The 24044-nt window shown below is 40.3% G+C and overlaps 1 pseudogene; it reads left to right on the top strand.

Moving 5' to 3' along the window:
• The window catches only part of LOC127634929 (solute carrier family 12 member 7-like), a 79987-nt pseudogene that overhangs the window by 51059 nt on the left and 4884 nt on the right, over positions 1-24044 (top strand).

A 24044-nucleotide genomic window follows, 5' to 3' on the forward strand; every position in this document is an offset into this window, starting at 1 on the left:
TGTTGGGGGTGGGAGTGGTGTTCATTGTTTATGCCCAAAAGTTGTTGGAGGGGGGTGGGAGTGGTGTTCATTGTTTATGCCCAAAAGTTGTTGGGGGGTGGGAGTGGTGTTCATTGTTTATGCCCAAAAGTTGTTTGGGGGGAGTGGTGTTCATTGTTTATGCCCAAAAGTTGTTGGAGGGGGTGGGAGTGGTGTTCATTGTCTATGCCCAAAAGTTGTTGGGGGGTGGGAGTGGTGTTCATTGTTTATGCCCAAAAGTTGTGGGGGGTGGGTGGGAGTGGTGTTCATTGTTTATGCCCAAAAGTTGTGGGGGGTGGGAGTGGGAGTGTTCATTGTTTATGCCCAAAAGTTGTTGGGGTGGGAGTGGTGTTCATTGTCTATGCCCAAAAGTTGTTGGGGGTGGGAGTGGTGTTCATTGTTTGTGCCCAAAAGTTGTTGGAGGGGTGTGTGTGTGTGAGGGAGGGTTGTTGTGTGTGACCAAAAGGGTTTTCGAGAGGGGTGATCACCACACTAGATCACGCAACCTTAAAGCCCAGGGCCCCCCCGGGCAGTCAAGGGCCCCTTTGACCCGGTCGGTAATCCGTCCTTGCTCATACATGTAAACATACATTCCAAGTCTGAAGCAGTACACTCACTTTAAATAATGTCATATTTTTGGGTGAACAATTCCTTTATGTGAGAGAAGCAATCTCACTGTTGCCCACGGCAGGCAAAGGCATGAAGGAAAATCAAATAGCAATATTCGAGTTGTGTTTTTATTAGTCGAATATTTAAAGCTGAACGAGTACTCGATTAAGCGATTACGTTTACTTTTGCACATTTCTAGTAATAATGGAAAACAATGTTGTATTGACAGTATTGTGAAGCTTAAGTACTGCGGGAATTGTTTACATAGTTAATGAAGAACAGCCTATTGAAGTGTTTCATGTCTGGTTTTACTTTTTTATTGAAGAATTGAGGAAATGAACTGACTAAATCTATTGATTTTAAAATTGTTTGCACTTTTTGATATCTTGATATCTTCTTTTGTTCCTTTTCTTTTTTCTTTCATTGACATGACTAGGACATTCATAATGCAGCTGAGCCTCTGCTGTTCTGTTGCAACTAAACTAGTTTGATCTGGTCATGAGCTTGAGTCTTATCTTTCCCTTTCAGATAGGGGTTATATATTGAGCTCTGGAGGGCCTCATGTGAACACTCTGTAAACACGGCGATAGTGTTTCATAGTGCACTGCTTATCAGGACACAACCTTTGTGTAAAAACATGGATCAAACTCCTGGAAGAGCCCTTCATAAATTCTACAAATTTTTTACTGGCAAATATTTGCCTTTGGCATACACCAGGAGTCCAAAATGGTCTTGCATTATTGTCATAATTCTCATAAAAGTGGTTCCTTTTGAGTTTTTCTGTTCTCAGTGATATGTGTAGAGATTAAATGATTATTCCCTCTGAGTTTAGGTTTATTAAAAACAGTTTTCCTCCCCTGTTCTGCAGGTATCATGGCTGGATCCAACAGATCTGGAGATCTAAGGGACGCTCAGCGGTCCATTCCCATCGGAACCATTCTCGCCATAGCAACCACCACCATCATCTGTATCCTTCCTGAAGATACTTTAAATCCCCATTTAATGCTCTTCATATTTAATAAGATATTTAACATACGTTAATTACGTAACGTTAATCGCTATGTCTTGTTGGGAGAAAGTGTTATGAGAGATTGTATGAATATTTTCTTTAACGTGTAACTAAGATCTTTCCTGCGTCGTGATGTTTGGCGCCTGCATCGAGGGTGTGTTGCTCCGAGACAAGTGAGCGCTGTTTAATGCGTTTATTTCTAATTGTCCACTCATAATCTAGGGAATGTATTTAAATAAAACACCCAGTTTATATGGAAAGACTGTTAACAGGCATTTCAATGCAACGGGTTCTGTACAGCAGTCAAAGGAGTCACTGTATGAAATATATCTCAAGAGTCATCTTGTGTTAAAGTTGTGATAATATCTGTGATTAGGCAAACCTAAACATGTCTCATGGGGCCTAAAGAATGCACATGTGTCTATTTTAAAACCCAGTGCACTTCCAATGCCAAGGCTGTTGCAAATGGTTTTGAAATATCTTCGTGGATTTGGCCGATACCGATAACTAAGGTGGTGGAAAAAGCCGAAAACCCAATAATCAGTCAAGAGATTATGAAATCAATTTATAAAATGTAAAAAACAAAAAAATCTTATTATTTTCTTACTATGATGGGCACTGAGACAGAGGTCACAAGAGACAAAAATGAATAAAATTCCAGAGGTAGTTTATTGTTAAAAAAAAAAAAATACACAGAGGACTCTTATTTTGAAATGATGAAGACTTGTTTCTGTTATAATGCTCTATATTTAAGTATTTACCAAATTAAGTTTTTTATTGCCTATGTATTCACCATATGAAGGGTTTTGTGTGTATATATATATATATATATATATATATATATATAATATGTGTTAGTATAAACTATGTGATAGGGAACGTTTGCATATAGTCACATATTGCTTTGCATGCCCTCGCTTCATTTTAGAACACTTGATTATTTCATAAGAATAGCAAAATATGCATTGAGGTTAGGATAAACCTATGGATGAATATTGCCAATGATGAAAGATTTAGATGGAGCAAATCCTCATGAGGTGTCAGTGAATGTTTTTATTTCACTTCTAGAGGCCGCTGTTTACTTTATACTTTATAATCAAGCCGTTCTAACCGTAGAATCCTCTAGCGACGGCCACAGATCGGCACAGATTATTGCAGATAACTGATAACCGTTCCAAAAAGCAACTATCGGCGCCGATTAATCGGTAAAACCGATATATCGGTCTACCTCTATTGTGATGCGTTATAAAGTAGCGGTAGACCGATATAACAGTTTTACTGATTAATCAGTGCCTATAGTTACTTTTGGATCTACCAGTTATCTGCAAAAATCAGCCAATATGTGCCAATAGTTAACATTTAGTTTTTTCCTCATTTTGACATTTCAAAATAAGAGTCCCGATGTTTTTTTTGGACAAAGATCTATGCAGATAGTTTCCGATAGTTTTTCATCATTTTGTAATTTCAATAGTCCCGGTGTGTTTTGGGCTTTTTTATACTTAAAAGTCCCACGTTATGCACCAAATCTGAATTTTTTAAGATTTGCCTGCCATTGGGAGCAACTTGGGGTTCAGTGTCTTGCCCAAGGACACTTCGGCATGTGGAGTCATGTGGTCCGGGAATCGAACCACCAACCATGCGATTAGTGGACAACCACCTGAGCCACCCCAATATCCCTACAACCTTTTTTTTTTCTTTTTTTTCCCCCTTTTCTCCTCTTGGTGGCGTAGTGACTCGTCTCAATCCGGGTGGCGGAGGATGAATCTCAGTTGCGTCCGCATCTGAGACCGTCAATCCACACATCTTATCATGTGGCTTGTTGAGCGTGTTACCACGGAGATGTAGCACATGTGGAGGCTTCATGCTATTCTCTGTGACCTCACCACCTGTCCCACAGAGAGCGAGAACCACATTAGAGTAGTTTACCCCATGTGACTATGCCCTCCCTAGCAACCGGGCCAATTTTCTTGCTCAGGAGACTTGAGTCACTTAGCATGCCCTGGATTCGAACTCGCGACTCAATGGGTGGTAGTCAGCGTCAAAACTTGCTGAGCTAGCCAGGCCCCCCAGAGGCCGTATTCTTAAAAATGGTGCAGAGCAGTTGTCAGATATAGTCTTTAAATTATCACTCCACCTTCATAGGGTTCCTTGTCTTTGGAAAGATTCCATCATCGTACCTGTGCCAAAAAACAATGTTCCAAAATCACTTAATGACTACAGGCCTGTATTGCTTTCCTCCTTTGTTATGAAATTATTTGAGAAGATTGTGAAAGATGCTCTTCTAAATACAGTGCAGGCAAACTTGGACTTGTTCCAATTTGTCTAGAGGATAGACAGGGGTGTTGACGATGCGACAGGCACCCTATTAAACATGATTCAATCACACCTTGAGGGTGCAAAGACTTTTTTTTGACAATTCGTTTTATTGGTGTCTCCTCAGCTTTTAAATCTATTCAGCCTCATATCTCAGCGGATTGGCTAGGCAGTATCCACAACATTGATCCTGATATCCATATCCTGTTTTTTTTAACTGGAAGGTCGCAACATATGAAGGTTAATGTTATTTTCTCCTCCACCGGATCGCCCCAGGGGTGCATCCTCTCGTCTCTTTTATTTGTGCTATACACTAATGAGTGCCAAAGCCAATATGTGCAGTGGAAGAATGCACAGATTGGTGTAGGTCGTCCTTTTTGGACATTTATCTAAAACTAAAGAGATGACCATAGATTTTAGGAGGAACCCAATGGTTATATCTCCTGTAGTGTTCAAAGATAAGGCTGTTGAGTTTGTGCAAATAAGTACAAATATCTTGGCTCTGTCATTGATGACAAGTTGACCTTCGAGTATCAGTTGGATGTTGTGTGTAGAAAAGCCCATCAACGTATGACCTTTTATCATAAGCTTCGAAGTTTTAATGTTGATTATACTTTTATGAAAATGTTTTATTCTTGTTATATTGAATCTGTCCTTGCATTTCTTTTGTCAGCTGATACGGGTCACTTAACCTTAAAAATAGAAACAGATTGCAGGGTATCGTTAACGTGTGCAGCAAAATTGCAGTCACGACCTTGGATGACAAAACTCATGGGTTTTAAAGAAGGCCCTATCAATTTTGGCTGATTCTAGTCACCCCCTGTTCAAGGAGTTTAAGTTGCTTCCGTCTGGCCGTAGATATAATCTGTCAACATGTAGGACAAATAGACTTAAGAACTCATTTGTTCCAGCTGCCATTGGCTTTTAAACTAATTCAATGTGATTTTTGCCCCTTGGGGTCAAAAAACGGGTCCTTGACCGTGACTGGTTTGCGCTCATGAATGAACCGTTAATAATCTTGTTCGTTAGGTTCGGTGATTCTGTGAAAGGGAATTTGGTGATTGGCACACTGTCCTGGCCCTCCCCCTGGGTGATCGTGATTGGCTCTTTCTTCTCCTGCTGTGGGGCGGGGCTTCAGAGTCTCACCGGCGCCCCCCGACTGCTGCAGGCTATCGCCCGAGACGGCATAGTGCCCTTCCTCGAGGTACTATCAACACTACTAACTTACCTGAACACTTTAAGAGATACTGACACAGGTTTTGTTCCTTTGCAAGACTAGAGAATCTTATAAGGGGATGAGACAGGTTACTTATACTCTACATAAATGAAAGGAAGAAATCGTAACTCTGAATGTGGCGACTTTTAGTCCCACCTTACAGTTAAAAGAGCCAGTCGCCTGATTGTTTATAGTAGAATGCATATGTGCATAACCTAGACCAGCCTGAAGAATAGTGTGATTTGAGCTACGAATGCACCATGTGATAACTTGATTGAACCCAAAGCATTCCAACACACATGCTAACATGCACGTTTGATTACAGCGTTTGTCCATCAGGTGTTTGGTCATGGTAAAGCCAACGGTGAGCCGACCTGGGCTCTTCTGCTGACCGCTCTGATCTGCGAGAGTGGAATTCTCATCGCTTCAGCTTGATGCTGTTGCTCCAATCCTTTCGATGCAAGTATATTTGCTGGTCTTTCTCTTTCCTGTGTTCACATATGTGCTCTTGACTGTAGAACTATGATTTTCACCACACTTTGTGATCTTTAAAATATCTCTCTTTGTTCATTTGTTCTCATTTGTTTAGCTTTTTTTGCATTTTTGAGTGGTTTCTCGAGTGTTTTAAATGTGGATTTCTCTCTCATCAGGTTCTTTCTGATGTGTTATTTGTTTGTGAATCTGGCGTGCGCTCTGCAGACACTGTTGAGAACGCCAAACTGGAGGCCGCGCTTCAAATTCTACCACTGGTGAGATTGGGACTGGATAAAAATATTGATTATCAGATGCATTGTAGTCTTCATTTGAACAATCTCAATGGTGATTTTTAAATCCCAAGATTGATCTTTCACTCTGTGTGCAACCCTCTACTACAATGACTGAAAATCACTGGCATTAGCAACCAAATTTTGCTCTATGCGACTTGAAATGTCTTTGATTAGTCACTAGAGCGGGTCGGCTGCCAGTCGCAGGGTTGGTGGTTCAATTCCCGGCCCACATGACTCCACATACCGAAGTGTCCTTGGGCAAGACACTGAACCCCAAGTTGCTCCCAATGGCAGACTAGTGCCTTGCATGGCATCTCATTGTTGTCATTGGTGTGTGTGTGTGTGTGTGTGTGTGTGTGTGTGTGTGTGCTGTGAATGGGTGAATGAGAGACAGTGTAAAGCGCTTTGAATACCGCTAAGGTTAAAAAGGTGCTATATAAGTACAGACCATTTATTGAGAGTAAAAGTTTGGTTTGATTCGTTCCTTGTGCCCAAAGTTGAGATCCAAATGACCCATTTGTCATTAAATAATGTATCTTTTCATGTCCTTTCTGTTCTGTTCAAAATCAACAAAAAGAAACATTAAATTCTTATCATGTATAGCATAGATGAGGTAAAGAAGCTATTCGAGCCTCTCGTTTTAATGTATTTATTTACAGACGCTCTTTAAAGAACTGCCGGTTTTCTTAAAGAGACAGTACCGGTTTTTAGAACGTGTTAAAAAATTGATAGTACAAAATATGCAATAAACATGTAACATATAACAAAATATAATATATGCAGTAAAACATCATCTTTATTGATGAGCTACACAGATTTGTTTATTTTTTTAAAAAGCTCAAATGTGACCAAGATGATGAAAATGTAGATAATTCATAAAATTATTATTTTCGTAATGTACCTAGTTAGAAGGTCCCCTTTTATAATTAACAGCATTAGCTAGGAGAGCATTTGCTTCATGTTTATTAGTAAGCAAAATGGAAATTAAAACTGAAGTATGAAACGATATTGTATCTAATCCGAATCGAATCGGGAAATATGCGTCAATACCCAGCATGAAATCAAAAGTGACCCCATTTACTATTATTTAACACACATTCTTTGTCTAATTGTGTACGATTCGTCACATAATTTTTTAACTATTAACTAATTTAGCAGTTTTCTCTTTTTGCAATCTTGGTCCCACTTTTCACAGTTCAGTCAATTCCGAATGGATCATTTTTTATGTCTTGTTTCAATCCGAAATGCATCACGTAAGTCCATTTATAGAGCAAATTTTATACAAGTAGGAACTCCAAGTGCTTTACAAACAAGCAAAATTAAAATGATTGTATACAGAAACATGAGAAAAGCTTACTAAAATAGAAAGCTGTTATGATATATAAACAAAACCCCATTTAAATGAAGAGGTGTTTTTGACTGTGTTATAACACAAATGGCTTGTGATCTCATACAAGTATCTTAACCTCTCACCTGTTACGGCCCATTTCATCTGATTTGGTTGTCATGGCAACTCTTTAAAGCATCTGCAATTAATGGACTTGTTATGGAGTCACGGATCTTGTGAGAGGACACAAGCGCACATGCGGCACGTAGGCTGATTTTATATATTTTTTTGAGGCAGATAAGGACACACGGCATCTATTGCGTGAAGGAAACCCCTCTTGTGTCTTTTCGTGTCCTGCTGTGTTAATCTCTTTAATTCCTCTCTCTCACTTAGGACGTGCCTCTTAAAGTCGGCACAAAATCAAAATGAACCCTATTTATTTTCATAATGGTCTTACGTCAATTTTATTTGCATCGCCAACTGACGTCATCAAGTCCTGTTTATTTCCTTGACATTTCATTTTCACAAACCAATCAATTCCTGATGGATAAAATGAACAGATTTAACTTTTTTCTTTTTCTGTTGAAGCTCGTTAAAACTGAATTTTAATCCATTTTAATTTGAGATTTTACTGTTTTAGTGTTATCCCAGACTCAGACTTTCAATATTAAACTATGAAAATCCATTATAGGGTGTCTGGGTATCTCAGCGAGTATTGACGCTGACTATCACCCCTGTATTTGGAAGTTTGAATCCAGGGCGTGCTGAGTGACTCCAGCCAGGTCTCCTTAGCAACCAAATTGGCCCTGTTGCTAGGGAGCGTAGAGTCACATGGGGGTAACCTCCTCGTGGTTGCTATAATGTGGTTCTCACTCTCGGTTGGGAATGTGTTGAGTTGTGCGTGGATGGCACGGAGAATAGCACCATGGTAACACGCTCAGCAAGCCACGTGATTGATTGAGTCACTACGCCACCACGAGGACTTGGAGCGCCTTGGGAATTAGGCATTCCAAATTGGGGAGAAAAGGGGAGATTATAAATATATTGTATTATAAAAATACAAATTATGAAATGTTTAAAACCATGATCAAATCAAATCAATCAAATCAAATCACTTTATTGTCACACTACCATGTACACAAGTGCAACAGTAGGTGAAATTCTTGTGTGCAGTTCCGAGCAACATAGCAGTCATGACAGTGACGAGACATATACCAATTACAATAAACAACATACTTACACAAAACAATTTACATATCAAATGTACACATACTTACACAAAACAATTTACAAATCAGATGTACACATACTTACACAAAACAATTTACAAATCAGATGTACACATACTTACACAAAACAATTTACAAATCAGATGTACACATACTTACACAACACAATAATTATATACAATGCAGAATATAGAACAGAATATACAATACAATACAATAAGTGGGAGTATATGAAATATATATGTGTATATATATATATATAGCAGTTGTATTGAGGAGAATATGTTGACAGTCCAGTGTGAGATTATAGATTAATAAAGTGCAGTGCTAATTATTGATCCTGATAGATCAAGAGTTCAACAGTCTGATTGCTTGGGGGAAAAAGCTATCATGTAGTCGGCTGGTGCGGGTCCTGATGCTGCGATACCGCCTGCCTGATGGTAGCAGTGAGAACAGCCCATGACTCGGATGGCTGGAGTCTCTGATGATCCTCCGAGCTTTTTTCACACACCGCCTGGTGTGATCATCTAAACAAAGAGTGAAATAAACAAATCACTTTAATATTTATTGTGTGAAAATAATTGCTACCAATTTTACTGCATCATTTCCACCACACCAAACAATTTTGCCCCGAATCCAGTTGTTTTTAAAAGTTTGTGTACTTGTTAACCAAGTAGACAAAAGTGTCAGGAAGTGCATGCTTGAGATGTGCAACAAAACACAGAAAAATCAAGGGGAATATCACTTGTGTGCAGAATATTTTTATTGGACGTCATTTCCAATCAAGCTGTAACTTTGACAAATTACGTGAAAAATGGTAAACGTGTGCATTTAGGATACATATACTGGTATCTATGAAATTAGCCTTAGCAAGACAAAGAAGTCGGTCATTTTATTTGAAAAAATTAAAAAAGTGTCATTTCCATCAGCGTCGTTTCCAGCACAGAAATCTATTTCACACAATAGAGAATTTGAGATGTTTTCATGACTTTCAAAACGTTTATCTGAATTGTAACTGCTGTTCTCATCCTCCGCAGGGCTCTTTCTTTTCTCGGCATGAGTTTGTGTCTCGCTCTGATGTTCATCTCGTCTTGGTATTACGCTCTGGTGGCCATGCTGATCGCTGGATGCATCTACAAATACATCGAATACCGCGGGTAAGACCTGTAGCTCAGATCAGCGCTGTTGTCTGTGTATACATTACGCTGATTACAGGTGCTGCGATGTAATTTTACAGAGTGAATATCTGTGACGTGCATGGAGGTTAACGCCGGAATACAGAGTCATTGTAAGTTAAAACTCACAGTGATTTTTGTGTGTTCAGGGCGGAAAAGGAATGGGGCGACGGGATCCGCGGTCTGTCCCTCAACGCAGCACGCTTTGCTCTCATTCGATTGGAGGAGGCTCCACCACATACTAAAAACTGGAGGTGAGGATGATTTTCAGTGTCTGTTACTGTAATACACAAGCACTTTTCATAAACCATAATAAACACTGTTTTTGTACACATCAACAATCACCTGGTCACAAGGATGGACGTTATGACCAGAATCGCATACAATGGCATGCTATGAGTATTTCCGTTTAACAGTTACAGTGTAGGGGGCATAGGTAGAGTATTGATGCTGACTAACACCCCTGGAGTCGTGAGTTCGAATCCAGGGCGTGCTGAGTGACTCCAGCCAGGTCTCCTAAGCAACCAAATTGTCCCGGTTGCTAGGGAGGGTAGAGTCACGTGGGGTAATCTCCTCGTGGTGGTGATTAGTGGTTCTCGCTCTCAATGGGGCGTGTGGTGAGTTGTGTGTGGATCGTGGAGAGTAGCATGAGCCTCCACATGCTGTGAGTCTCCGCAGTGTCATGCACAACGAGTCACGTGATCAGATGCGCGGATTGACGCTCTCAGAAGCGGAGGCAACTGAGACTCGTCCTCCTCCACCCGGATTGAGGCGAGTAACTGCGCCACCACGAGGACCTACTAAGCAGTGGGAATTGGGCATTCCAAATTGGGAGAAAAGGGAATAAAATAAATAATCAGTTACAGTATAAATCAAAATGTAGATAATAAGCTGGACATTTTTCAAAACTAAAAGTTACATTTTTAATTGCATAATTCTGCGAATTATATATTTTTGTAAATTAAGGATATTTCATCTCATTTAATTTATCTCCTCCTATTTAATTTATATATATATATATATATATATATATATATATATTTTTTTTTTATTAATTTATTTAAATTGATAGACGTAAACCAAAAGATAAGATTATTCAAAACAAATGAATGTCTGAGTTCAGTGTAAAAACATTATTATTTTTCTATTTTTCTATTTTTCTCTACTATTTTACTATTTTTATACAACTATAAAAAAGTTGTTTGCGAAATAAATACAAAAAAAAGCCAAATTAATAAAAAAAAATGTATGGAAAATATATATACCTTTTATTAACCTGACTGTGTGTCTGTTTTATTATAATAATTGAAGATGTTTTAATTCGAAGAGAAACACTTTGCTTATTTGTTTATCAGTGAGACAATAAATATTGTTTCAATTAAATATTATTTTGATTAATATATGAAATAATATGCAGATTTGTTTTTTTTGGTTTGTTTTGGTTTAAAACTATGGCTGTCAATATAATAATAAAATGGTGATTAATGTCATGTTTTCAAAATGTCGCTCTCTTTCCTAGCGTTTGTCCCGCGTAGGGTCCGCTTCATGATAGTCCGCATATATATTTGGTTTGGCACAGGTTTTACGCCGGATGCCCTTTCAGTGACTGGGGGACTCTCACTCACACACGGGGCAATTTAGAGTCTCCAATTCACTTAACCTGCATGTTTTTGGACTTGTGGGGGAAACCGGAGCACCCGGAGGAAACCCACGCAAACACGTGGAGAACATGCAAACTCCACACAGAAAGGCCCAAATGACCCGGGACCTTCTTGCTGTAAGGTAACAGTGCTACCCATTGTCACGGATGAGCCACAACGATTGTAAAAATGATTGCCCGGCGTTAAAATGTCTATGAAAGGGTCTATTTTAAGTGCGTATTGACCCCAATTATTAGAGGTATTCCGGGTGATATTCCCGGTGCATTTCAGTTATAAAAGGATTAGAAAGGTGTTAGATGAAGTCTAGCACTAGTCACCAGTAGTGTTACACCCTTAATCTCTCTTTCTACACTGTGTCCTCCACTTTTGTCACCAGCGTAATCCAGCGAGTTCATCAGTATTAGATTTTTTTCCAGAGCTCTCCGTAATCTGTCATGGATTAGATAACCAAAGAGATGCAACAAAACTTCGATCTGCTTTGAGAAGGAATCAGGTCGAATCTGTTAATTCTTCAGCCCAGCGGTTTAATCTACGACACGAGAATGATCTATTTAATTCTGTGACATCTGCGCGAGTGGGCAGAGAATCCTCTGTTGAAAGGTCATCCGTGTGTTCCCGTGTCTAAGCCTCTTTACTGGGCATCGTGACAACTGTCTTTGAATCGTGTCTCACCTCGAGCCGCGCTGCACTGCTGTAACCCCAATCTGCGCAGAATTCATTTTAGAGGATTTTAGTCGCGGGATTCAATAAATGGTAAAACATTATTAATGATAGATATCGGGCTGAACTTTTATCTCGGGTCAACATCATTTACCTGAAAGCATCGCACCTCTTATAGTTCTGTCATTTTTTCAATCTTTTAATCCCAATAAAAAGCAAGAGAATCTATTCCGAAGACAGCATGACATCACAATTGACCTTGTTTACTTTCTTACTACACATAAAAATACTTCGTTAATAGCCTTCATAATCAGTTATCAAAACATTATGACTTTCTCTGCTTCTGCAACGTCTTTTCCATTCTGGTATGGAACGTCTCCTTTCGAGTAGCCTGTTTTGCTCTGAAAAACGTTGTGAATGGGTTGAGCAAGTATGCACATATGCAGATTTCTTTTGAACGATCTCTTTGTTCTGTGGTTCTGTCTCTGTTTCCAGACCTCAGCTGCTGGTTCTGCTCAATCTGGACTCTGAGCTGTCTGTCAAGCACCCTCGACTGCTGTCGTTCACTACTCAGCTGAAAGCAGGGAAAGGTCTGACCATCGTGGGTTCAGTTCTGGAGGGCGCGTACTTGACTAAAGAGGCAGAGGCCAAGAGAGCAGAACAGGTACAGACCTCAAATCAACTCTGAAGTGTGTGCAGAGCATGAAGCAAACATGGACTGATTTAACCAAACGATTTATGGGCGATTCATTAATTAAGGGCACCTTGGCTACTTGAAATGAGATGACATTTTCCTGACTTTAACTCTACTTTTCAAATTATAGAGGAGGTGAAGTAAACAAAGTCTGGGTGGGGGGTGAGCCCAAAATAAAGTGTTAATTGCAAATGTAACATTGCACTCATAAAAATGTGTAAAATGTCATTAAAGAGTGACAATTTAATCTTTAGCGCTCTTATAGTCTTTTAAAATTACAGCGATTGTTTTTTTGTAAAGTAACTATTAATATTATTATTTTTAAATCATCCTAGGGCAGCGGTTTTCAAACTGAACCCGGAACATTCCTTTAATTATGATTATTTTATTCTATTGTCAGCTATTTTAACCATAAGATATAAAAACAAATCTGCATATCAATTCATATATTATGAAATGTAATTGTTAGAAAGAAGGTTTGTACTTCACTATTCTCTGTTAAGCTGTTTTGAAACTGTGTTACTATTGTTACAATACTCTGGTGCTGAGATATGGGTGGTACTACATGGTTGCTATGGTGCTCTCGATGGTTGATAGGCAGTTGCCAGGTTGTTCTGGGTGGTCGCTAGAGCGTTGTTAGGTGGTTGCAAGGCGATTGCTAGGATGTTCTGAGTGGTCCAAAAGGCATTGCTAGGTGGTTGCTAGGGTGTTGTTGGTCATTGCTAGGGAGTTACTTGGCTGAATGGCCACTAAGGCGTTGTTATGTTGTTTCTAGGGTGTTCTGGGTCATCGCTAGGTGGCTGCTAGGTGGTTTCTAGGGTGTTCTGAGTGGTCGCTAAAGCATTGCTAGGGTATTCTGGGTCATTGCTAGGGTGTTCTGAGTGGTCCAAAAGGCATTGCTAGGTGGTTGCTAGGGTGTTGTGGGTCATTGCTAGGGAGTTACTAGGCTGATTAGTCGCTAAGGCGTTGCTAGGTTGTTTCTAGGGTGTTCTGGGTCATCGCTAGGTGGTTTCTAGGGTGTTCTGAGTTGTCGCTAAAGCATTGCTAGGGTGTTCTGGGTCATTGCTAGGGGGTTGCTAGGGTGTTCTGAGTGGTCCAAAAGGCATTGCTAGGTGGTTGCTAGGGTGTTGTGGGTCATTGCTAGGGAGTTACTAGGCTGATTGGTCGCTAAGGCGTCGCTAGGTTGTTTCTAGGGTGTTCTGGGTAATAGCTAGGTGGTTGCTATGGTGTTCTAAGTGGTCGCTAAGGCGTTGCTTGGGTGTTCTAGGTCATCACTAGGTGGTTGCTAGGGTGATCTGAGTGTTCGCGAAGATGTTGCTAGGTGGTTGCTGGGGTGTTTTGGGTCATTGCTAGTGGGCTGCTAGGGTGTTCTGAGTGGTCGATAATGCATTGCTAGGTGGTTGCTAGGGTGTTCTGGGTCATCGCTAGGTGGTTGCTAAGGTGTTCTTGGTGATTAAAAAGTACATTTTCTGAATAAAATGTGAATAATTATTGTGGTTTTAATACAATGGCACTATAAAAGCCAGTTATTTTACTTTTGCAAACCACATGTCTTTATGATATCATGTTAGATATTTTTCTCACACAGGGGGTCCCTTGCCAAGGGGATCATGCTATTTGAGGGTCCTGGTCATCAAAAAGTTTGAAAACCCCTGTCCTAGGGAACAAAGCTTTTTCCCTAACTGAAGATTCACCCTTATGTTAAATGATGGTCACTTGATGCACAGAACAATGATACAAACACAAAATGAAAAGAAAGTTTATGTCCTAAGACTGAGCAGATGGGCTGTAGAGTGTAACGACAGAATTACATTATTTATGGCATACTGACATCTTGTGGCAACAAGGAGGAATAATATTTCTTAGCTCAGTCATGCAGTTCATTTTGCATCTTGTTTTTTATAATCCATGTCGATGACTATAGATGACAAGCATTTGGAACCACACAAATATTTCATGCAACATATTTACCACCATAGAACATAAAAGCAGCAATGACGGCGGAGAAAACGAAGGGCTTCTGTCACGTTGTGGCGTCGTCAAACCTGCGTGACGGCATCTCTCACCTCGTCCAATCAGCCGGTCTGGGAGGAATGAAGCACAACAGTGTTCTGATGGCTTGGCCGGGAAGCTGGAAACAGTCGAGTGACCCGCAGTCGTGGAAAAGCTTCATAGGTTTGTGTCTCACCCCTTTAGAAATCTTACCATGAAGTTCCTTCCTATAATTTGCCTTTAGTCCATATGACTCAAGCACTGTATTCCAAATCGTATGAACGAACCAGAATTTAAGTAGTTATTCACTGATTATCTTACCCTCCCTCAAAATGCGAGTTCCCCTTTTTTTAATAATTATTATTATTTGTAAGTTTCATCCCCCAAAAACCCTGCACATATGATACTAAAAGTCGTTTTCACCCTTTCCTCCAAAGAAACCATCCGAGAGACCACTGCGGCCAATCAGGCTCTGCTGGTGGCGAAGAACGTGGACAGTTTCCCTCATCAAGAGCGACTCAAGGAAGGAACGATTGACGTGTGGTGGATCGTTCATGACGGCGGGATGCTGATGCTGCTGCCCTTCTTATTGCGCCAGCACAAGGTACATGACATCATCGCAAAGGGTTGAATTCTACACGTTTGTCCGCTTCTAATGTCATTCGATGGTTTTTGCACATTTAGAGGATATTTCCTGTTTTCATGCACATCTCTCTCTCTCTCTCTCTCTCTCTCAGGTGTGGAGGAAATGCAAGATGCGCATTTTCACCGTGGCTCAGATGGACGACAACAGTATCCAGATGAAGAAAGATCTACAGATGTTCCTTTATCACCTGCGTTTGGATGCTGAGGTGGAGGTGGTGGAGATGGTGAGGAGAAGATTCTCCTGAATGAATTTTGTAATGAGGTTGTAGTTGTTCCTGGTTGTTGTCTGACGTCTTATTGTTTTCTCTGTGTGTTTGTGTGTTTGTGTGACTCCAGCATGACAGTGACATCTCGGCGTTCACGTATGAGAAGACGCTGGTGATGGAGCAGCGCTCACAGATGCTCATACAGATGCAGCTGTCACGGACGGAGAGGGAGAGAGAGGTGATGCTTCATGAGGTTCTCAGAACGGTGTACAGGAGCATTGTACTGTCATAATCAGCTCTCTAAGGCAACATCCACAGTAATCTGTTTTTCATCTGAAACTCTGCTTTCAGTGTTTTCCATTGCGGATGAGAGTCATAAACGCAGCAGAATGATTCAACGTATTAGTGTGTGTGTGTGTGTGGCCTAAACCTCAATCCTGTGGAAATGAATATGCAGTTATATGCACCTCCAGTAGCTTCATTAATATTAAATGTGTGACTCTCACAGAAATGGTCAAGAACATGTCTAGGTCATATTTCATCATTTACAATCGACTATTATCCACATTTAAATCCCCTAAATTTGCATTACTGCTATATAAAATTATTATGTCATCTGTTGTTTAAACGTTAATGTTATGTAAAGTACATTTGTAAAGTATATGATGGTTAAATGTGTCCAGGTCATTTATTTCACTCCAAAATCAAAGAAAAAAAGACATTTTATTTTGCATAAATAAATTCAAATTGTGATTTTTATTTGTATTTTTTGCACTGTAACACTTCTATAGACATTTAAGCCTCCCAATTTGTCATTAATATTTTTCTAAAACATATTTAATAAAAAAAATTACTTTAAATTGAAAAAAATGATATATATATATATATACACTCACCTAAAGGATTATTAGGAACACCTGTTCAATTTCTCACTAATGCAATTATCTAATCAACCAATCACATTGCAGTTGCTTCAATGCATTTAGGGGTGTGGTCCTGGTCAAGACAATCTCCTGAACTCCAAACTGAATGTCAGAATGGGAAAGAAAGGTGATTTAAGCAATTTTGAGCGTGGCATGGTTGTTGGTGCCAGACGGGCGGTCTGAGTATTTCACAATCTGCTCAGTTACTGGGATTTTCACGCTACAACCATTTCTAGGGTTTACAAAGAATGGTGTGAAAAGGGAAAAACATCCAGTATGCGGCAGTCCTGTGGGCTGAAAATGCCTTGTTGATGCTAGAGGTCAGAGGAGAATGGGCCGACTGATTCAAGCTGATAGAAGAGCAACTTTGCCTGAAATAACCACTCGCTACAACCGAGGTATGCAGCAAAGCATTTGTGAAGCCACAACACGCACAACCTTGAGGCGGATGGGCTACAACAGAAGAAGACCCCACCGGGTACCACTCATCTCCACTACAAATAGGAAAAAGAGGCTACAATTTGCAAGAGCTCACCAAAATTGGACAGTTGAAGACTGGAAAAGTGTTGCCTGGTCTGATGAGTCTCGATTTCTGTTGAGACATTCAGATGGTCGAGTCAGAATTTGGCGTAAACAGAATGAGAACATGGATCCATCATGCCTTGTTACCACTGTGCAGGCTGGTGGTGGTGGTGTAATGGTGTGGCGGATGTTTTCTTGGCACACTTTAGGCCCCTTAGTGCCAATTGGGCATCGTTTAAATGCCACGGCCTACCTGAGCATTGTTTCTGACCATGTCCATCCCTTTATGGCCACCATGTACCCATCCTCTGATGGCTACTTCCAGCAGGATAATGCACCATGTCACAAAGCTCGAATCATTTCAAATTGGTTTCTTGAACATGACAATGAGTTCACTGTACTAAAATGGCCCCCACAGTCACCAGATCTCAACCCAATAGAGCATCTTTGGGATGTGGTGGAACGGGAGCTTCGTGCCCTGGATGTGCATCCCACAAATCTCCATCAACTGCAAGATGCTATCCTATCAATATGGGCCAACATTTCTAAAGAATGCTTTCAGCACCTTGTTGAATCAATGCCACATAGAATTAAGGCAGTTCTGAAGGCGAAAGGGGGTCAAACACAGTATTAGTATGGTGTTCCTAATAATCCTTTAGGTGAGTGTATATATATATAGTTATTATTTAATGTATTATTTAATACACTTATGTTTTCCAGATTTTAAACTACATTTCTTTTTATTTATTTGTTGAACTGAATTGAATTTATGCTGTTATTTTGTTAAAAATGTGTCCAAACAGGGTGATTGTAATTACTTGAATTATAGTATAGAAATGAGAATATGTGTGTGGGGGGCGGGGTCCTAAAAATTGGGTTTATTTTCTTCATTTAAAAAAACAAAAAGCTTATTTTTCTGATACATTTATCTTTTAATTTTGGGTGAAATATGACCTGGACATTTCTTGATACTGGAATAAACTTAAAGATCACATATACTCAAATATATATATATATCAGCCACAACATTAAAACCACCTGCCTAATATCATGTATGTCCCCCTCGTGCTGACAAAACAGCTCTGACCCGTCGAGGCATGGACTCCATAAGACCTCTGAAGGTGTCCCGTGGCATTTGGCACCGATACGTTAGCAGCAGATCCTTTAAGTCCTGTAAGTTGCGAGGTGGAGCCTCCAATATTGGTGCAGCACATCCCATAGATGCTCCATCGGATTGAGATCTGGAGAATTTGGAGGCCAATTCAACACCTTGAACTCTTTGTCATGTTCCTCAAACCGTTCCCGAACAATGTGTGCAGTGTGGCAGGGCGCATTATCCTGCTGAAAGAGGCCACTGCCATCAGGGAATACCGTTGCTATGAAGGGGTGTACGTGGTCTGCAACCATTCTTTAAGTAGGTGGTACGTGTCAAAGTAACATCTGCATGAATGTCAGGACCCAAGGTGTCCCAGCAGAACATCGCCCAGAGCATCACACTTCTTCCCATAATGCATCCTGCTGCCATCTCTTCCCCAGGTAAACGGCTTACTTGCACCGACCGTCCACATGATCTCAAAGAAAACGTGATTGATCAGACCAGGCCCCCTTCTTCCATTGCTCCATGGTCCAGTTCTGATGCTCACGTGCCCATTGTAGACGCTTTCGGAGGTGGACAGGGGTCAGCATTGTAGCTCTTCTGTAGGATCAGACCAGACGGGCTAGCCTTCACTTAATGAGCCTTGAGTGCCCATGAACCTGTCGCCGGTTCACCGGTTGTCCTTCCTTTGACCACTTGTTTTGATAGGTACTAACCACTGCATACCAGGAACACCCCACAAGACCATTTTGGAGTTGCTCTGACCCAGTCGTCTAGACATCACAATTTAGCCCTTGTCAAAGTCGCTCAGATCCTTACCCTTGCCCAATTTATCCTGCTTCCAACACATGAAATTCAAGAACAGACTGTTCACTTGCTGCCTAATATATCCCACCCCTTGACAGGTGCCATTGTAATGAGATAATCAATGTTATTCACTTCACCTGTCTGTAGTTTTAATGTTGTGGCTGATCAGTGTGTATATATATATATTAGCTGAAATGTTGCAGATTGCTACTTAAATCATCTTAAATCATTCTCCTGCATGTGTGGATATTTCATTTTTTAAAGAAAGTCAAATGAATGGTTTTCATCGCAAATATAAACATCCAGGACTGGTTTTGTGACTTGTGGTCCCTCTTTTATTTCTGCTACTGTTTGGGACAAACACCTCAGATTCAAAGCATCACTGACGAATCGCGTAGCTCCATTCGGAGGAAGCACCAGAGCGGAGCGCACAGCTCGGGCGTCAATAATCAGAGCTCCCAACTAGATGACTCTAACCAAGATGAGGTAGTGAACTCAAAGGCCGAACCCTGTGACCAACACTTACAAGTACAGAGCCTGAAATGATGAGTTTGCACCAAATGGTGTAGTCCATGTGTGTGTGTATCATCAGCGCTGGCTCTGTACATGTAACGGTGTGTTATATCTCCCTTCAGAAACCTCATCCCATTATGCATGTATCAGCGATGTCATGCACGGATAGATCTGCACCCTTGTGACCCCTCGTGACCTCTCGTGACCTTTCGTTCTTATATGGATATTATGTATGTGTCATATTGCATGTGTTTCTGCCAACTGTTCAGACTAACATAGTTGCATGAATGTTTTTTGCATTTGAAGACAAACTAAGCCATCGATCTGACATGTTCTCATATCTAAATGTTGACACCTTCCTATAATTGTACAGCATGTATGATGGTTTTGATGCATTTAACCATTCTGGGATGATTGCATTTAAAAGCACAAGAACAAAAATTTCCTGTTTGCATAATTTAAAAGGCATACACATGAATTGTTTGATGTTCGTTTGTCATTTTATTGTCGATTGTGATGACACCACAGGCCCAGCTGATCCACGACAGAAATACGGCTTCTCACGCCGCACTAAATGACAAGGCCGATGCAACGCCGGAGCGAGTCCACATGACCTGGACCAAAGAGAAGTTCTTCACCGAACGCAATCGTAACCGAGAGCCCTTTGCAAACATGGCTGTACGGGACCTTTTCAACATGAAACCGTAAGTTTGCACATTTCTCAGCTTGAGTTTGAAGGAGTGTGCATGGAGTGTGCTGGGTGAGACGTGTGACATCACTTCCTGCACTGTAATATTTCATGTGAAATGGCACGACCAAAGTGTGTCAACATGATTAACGGTCACGCTCCCATCATGTGTCCCGTGTTTTTGTGTTTCTTCATAGATTTTTTGGGTCTTTATCCATTTATTAAAAATAATATCCTCTTACAATTGGTTTCTAATAATTGAATTGGTGAATCTCATGAAAACATGTCCAGATCAAAAGATAAGAGTGGAATAATTAAGAATAATTTAAGACTATTAGGATTTTTCATTGTGACATAATTGGCACAACACTTGAGCACATTTTAAACACTGTGTGTGTATGTGTGTGTGTGTGTGTGTGTGTGTGTGTGTGTGAGTGTGTGTGTGTGAGCGTGTATTTATCACTTTGTAGGGACCAAATGTCCCCATAAGGATAGTAAAACCCGAAATTTTTGACCTTGTGGGGACATTTTGTCGGTCCCCATGAGGAAAACAGCTTATAAATCATACTAAATTATGTTTTTTGAAATGTAAAAATGCAGAAAGTTTTCTGTGAGGGTTAGGTTTAGGGGTAGGGTTAGGTTTAGGGGATAGAATATAAAGTTTGTACAGTATAAAAACCATTATGTCTATGGAAAGTCCCCATAAAACATGGAAACACAACGTGTGTGTGTGTGTGTGTGTGTATGTTTGTGTATGTGTGCGTGTGTGTGTTTTGGTGTGTGTGTGTGTGTATGTTTGTGTATGTGTGTGTGTTTTTGTGTGTGTGTGTGTTTGTGTAGGTGTGCGTGTTGTGTGTGTGTGCATGTGTGTGTGAGTGTGTGCGTGTGTTTGTGTGTGTGTGCATGTGTTTGTGTGTGTGTGTGCGCGTGGGTGTGTGTGTGTTTGTGCGTGTGTGCGCTCGCGCGTGTGTGTGCGCATGTGTGTGTGTTTGTGTGTGTGTGTTATTCTTATTTCAAATCATTTTATTATTTTTATTTCAATATTTTTAAAAGTATTCAAATTTATTTTATTTTTCATATTTTATTTAAAAAATGTTTTACATTTTTAATTTAAATAATTATTTTAAAGGAGTAAAAAACTACCATGATTACGTTTTTATATATATATTATAGGTGCATTACAGTTTTTATATTTAAGGCTAATTATTTTATGATTTTTTGTATTTTATTTAAATCTATTTAAATGTATTAATGTATTTGATTTTTAGTATTTTATAAAAAAAAAAAATAATTATACATTTTTTATTTAAATCATTATTTTAAAGTAGTAAAAAAATATATATTTTAACTTTTTAAATGTATTTATTTCTTGTATTTATTTAAATGGTTCATTTAAAGCAGTAAAGACACTTGTGGGGCAAATGTGTTCAATTGTCAGGAAAATAATATCACAATGCAAAAAAAAATACATTTAATAATCTTATTAGGTTGCATTTATTTATTTTTTTATATATAAATTATAATTTCAGATTTTTGGGCTGAAATATGACCTGCACAATGTCTTGACATGTTTGTGAGATTCACTCTAATGTTTCATGTAATTCAAACTAGAATATTGTTGTTTATTTTAGCGAGACACTTTTCCTTTTTCTATTTCAAAAAATGAATCTCTCAAAATATGCCAAATAATACAAAAAGCTACACTTTGAGTTTTGAGACAGCATTCGTGATTTTCTCTTAAAGTGAATGTGGAATATTTCGCTGGAGAAAGCGTCTAAGCATCTGTGTCTGTTGTTTTGTCTTGTTTTCTCCTTCTAGAGAATGGGAGAGTCTGTAAGTGGCATTTCTCTGTCCTGTTTGTGTCTGTGTGTTTGTTTACTCGCTGTCCTGCCTCATAAACACGTCTGTGCTTCTGATATGTGTGCAAGCATGCTTGTGCGTTAACATCCTACATACCTTTGTATCCGTCACAGCTTGAATTAAAGGCATCTCTGTTAGTGTGTAGAATGATGAAGCTGTATCATATTGCAGGAAAACTTGTGCTTTTGGAAGCTCTTCAGCTTTTATGCCACTGGACACATTTCAAATTAAATGACATTTTCCATGATAACACGATTATAGTTGAATTAAATTTTTGTATTTAGTTGTATTTGGTTTATACATGTTTGTTTATTAAAACACAGTTTATAGGGTGGCACCAGGTGGCGCTTGAGAACACAAGTTTTAATTTGACCCTTGTGCGTGCTCGTGATGTCATTTATGCTAAAGCGATGTGCATTTCATGCCATGCATGCATCTTAATGCTGTGCACGCTCAAAGGCTTTATTATATAACTATAAGATACTATATGTTGTACTGTATATCATGCTTTAATTTAGGTGAAATAAAACATACTTTAATATGTGTGGGGTACTTTACAGTACATTCAGAAGAAATGTAGAATATATTGAATAAAATGTTTGCTTTAACTTCCAAAACTTAATTAAATTGAGCCAAATCCTACAGTTTTAAACTGGTATCATCATTGTTTAAGTTAAGTTAACATACATTGACATGCTACAAATAGTACCGAGCCAAAAAGCACATTTACATTTTGATTGTTGTTAGTGGACAGGAATGTGAAACTGCAATTCAGACATCAAGATCTCTTTTGTTTCGACTTTCTGTCACAGAAACCAGTCTAACGTGCGTTGCATGCACACAGCTGTGAAACTGAATGAAGTGGTGGTCAACAAGTCGCAGGGGGCGCACCTCGTCCTCCTCAACATGCCTGGACCTCCGAGGAACCGGGGCGGCGATGAAAACTGTATCCTTCCAAAAACCTTTGCAAAACTCTTATTTCTGAAACAGATTGTTCTGACTGTAAAATCTGATTGATTGAATTAGCCACGTGCTAAAATAGCATTTGTTGCTATATATATTTATATATATTTGTCTAAAGGATTATTTCGGGTTCAGCACAATTTAGGCAAAATCTCGAGAATTTGTGGTATAATGTTGGCGGAGGGCGGAGGGCGGGGCCGGGTCGTGATCCTACACACCCGGTCCTGTATTAGGCTAATCAAGCCTCCGAGGTATAAAGGTCGACTGCAGAGGGCCGTGCGGGAGAGAGAGATCGTTTACGGACATGTCCGTCATGTGTGTGTTTATGTGGTCTTTTGAGTTTATCATTAAAACTATTATTTATATTGAAAAGCCGGTTCTCGCCTCCTCCTTTCCATTAATCCCTTTACACTGGTGCCGAAGCCCGGGAAGGAGGAAGGATACGCCTTAGTAGAGTTCTCGCCACTACCGTCCACCTCAGCGGAGCAGCCGCGGCCATCTGCCCGGGGACGAGGAGCCCAGCCGCCTGAACGAGGACGATGGCCGCCGACCGCAAGGGGAGAAGGGGCTCCTAGCCGACCGCCTGGAGCGGTCAGGGCCGCAGGGGCGCAGGAGTCGCCTACCGGCCGCTGAAACGCGGCAGGGTTTAAGACCGCCGACCGCGAGCGGGGAGGGGCTCACTGGCGACCGCCTGGAGCGAGAGGACCCCTTCTGTTCCCCGAGAACACGGCGGGGTGTTCCATCCGCCAGGGGCTGGAGGACTGCCTCGGATCCGCCCGGAGAGGCGTGGCTGTCGTCCGATAAAGGGTGGAGGAGTGGCCGAGGAACAAGCTGCAGCGTATCGGAGAACTGGCGAGTAAGAGTTTTTTTTTTTTTCATCTCTCTCTCTCTCTCTCTCTCTCTCACTGTCGCTCTGCGTTGACCTTTATACCTCGGAGGCTTGATTAGCCTAATACGGGACCGGGTGCGTAGGATCATGATCCGGCCCCGCCCTCCGCCCTGCCACAAATACATTTTGCCTCATCCTTCATTTACTTAAAAAAAAAAAAAGCTCAAATAAAGATTTCACTCAGACACTTACAATGGAAGTCAATGGGGTCCATTTTTGGAGGGTTTACAGGCAGAAAGTGACGCTTATAATTTTATAAAAG

This window comes from Xyrauchen texanus, chromosome 42 (genome assembly GCF_025860055.1).
Source record: "Xyrauchen texanus isolate HMW12.3.18 chromosome 42, RBS_HiC_50CHRs, whole genome shotgun sequence".
Classification (NCBI taxonomy): Eukaryota; Metazoa; Chordata; class Actinopteri; order Cypriniformes; family Catostomidae; genus Xyrauchen; species Xyrauchen texanus.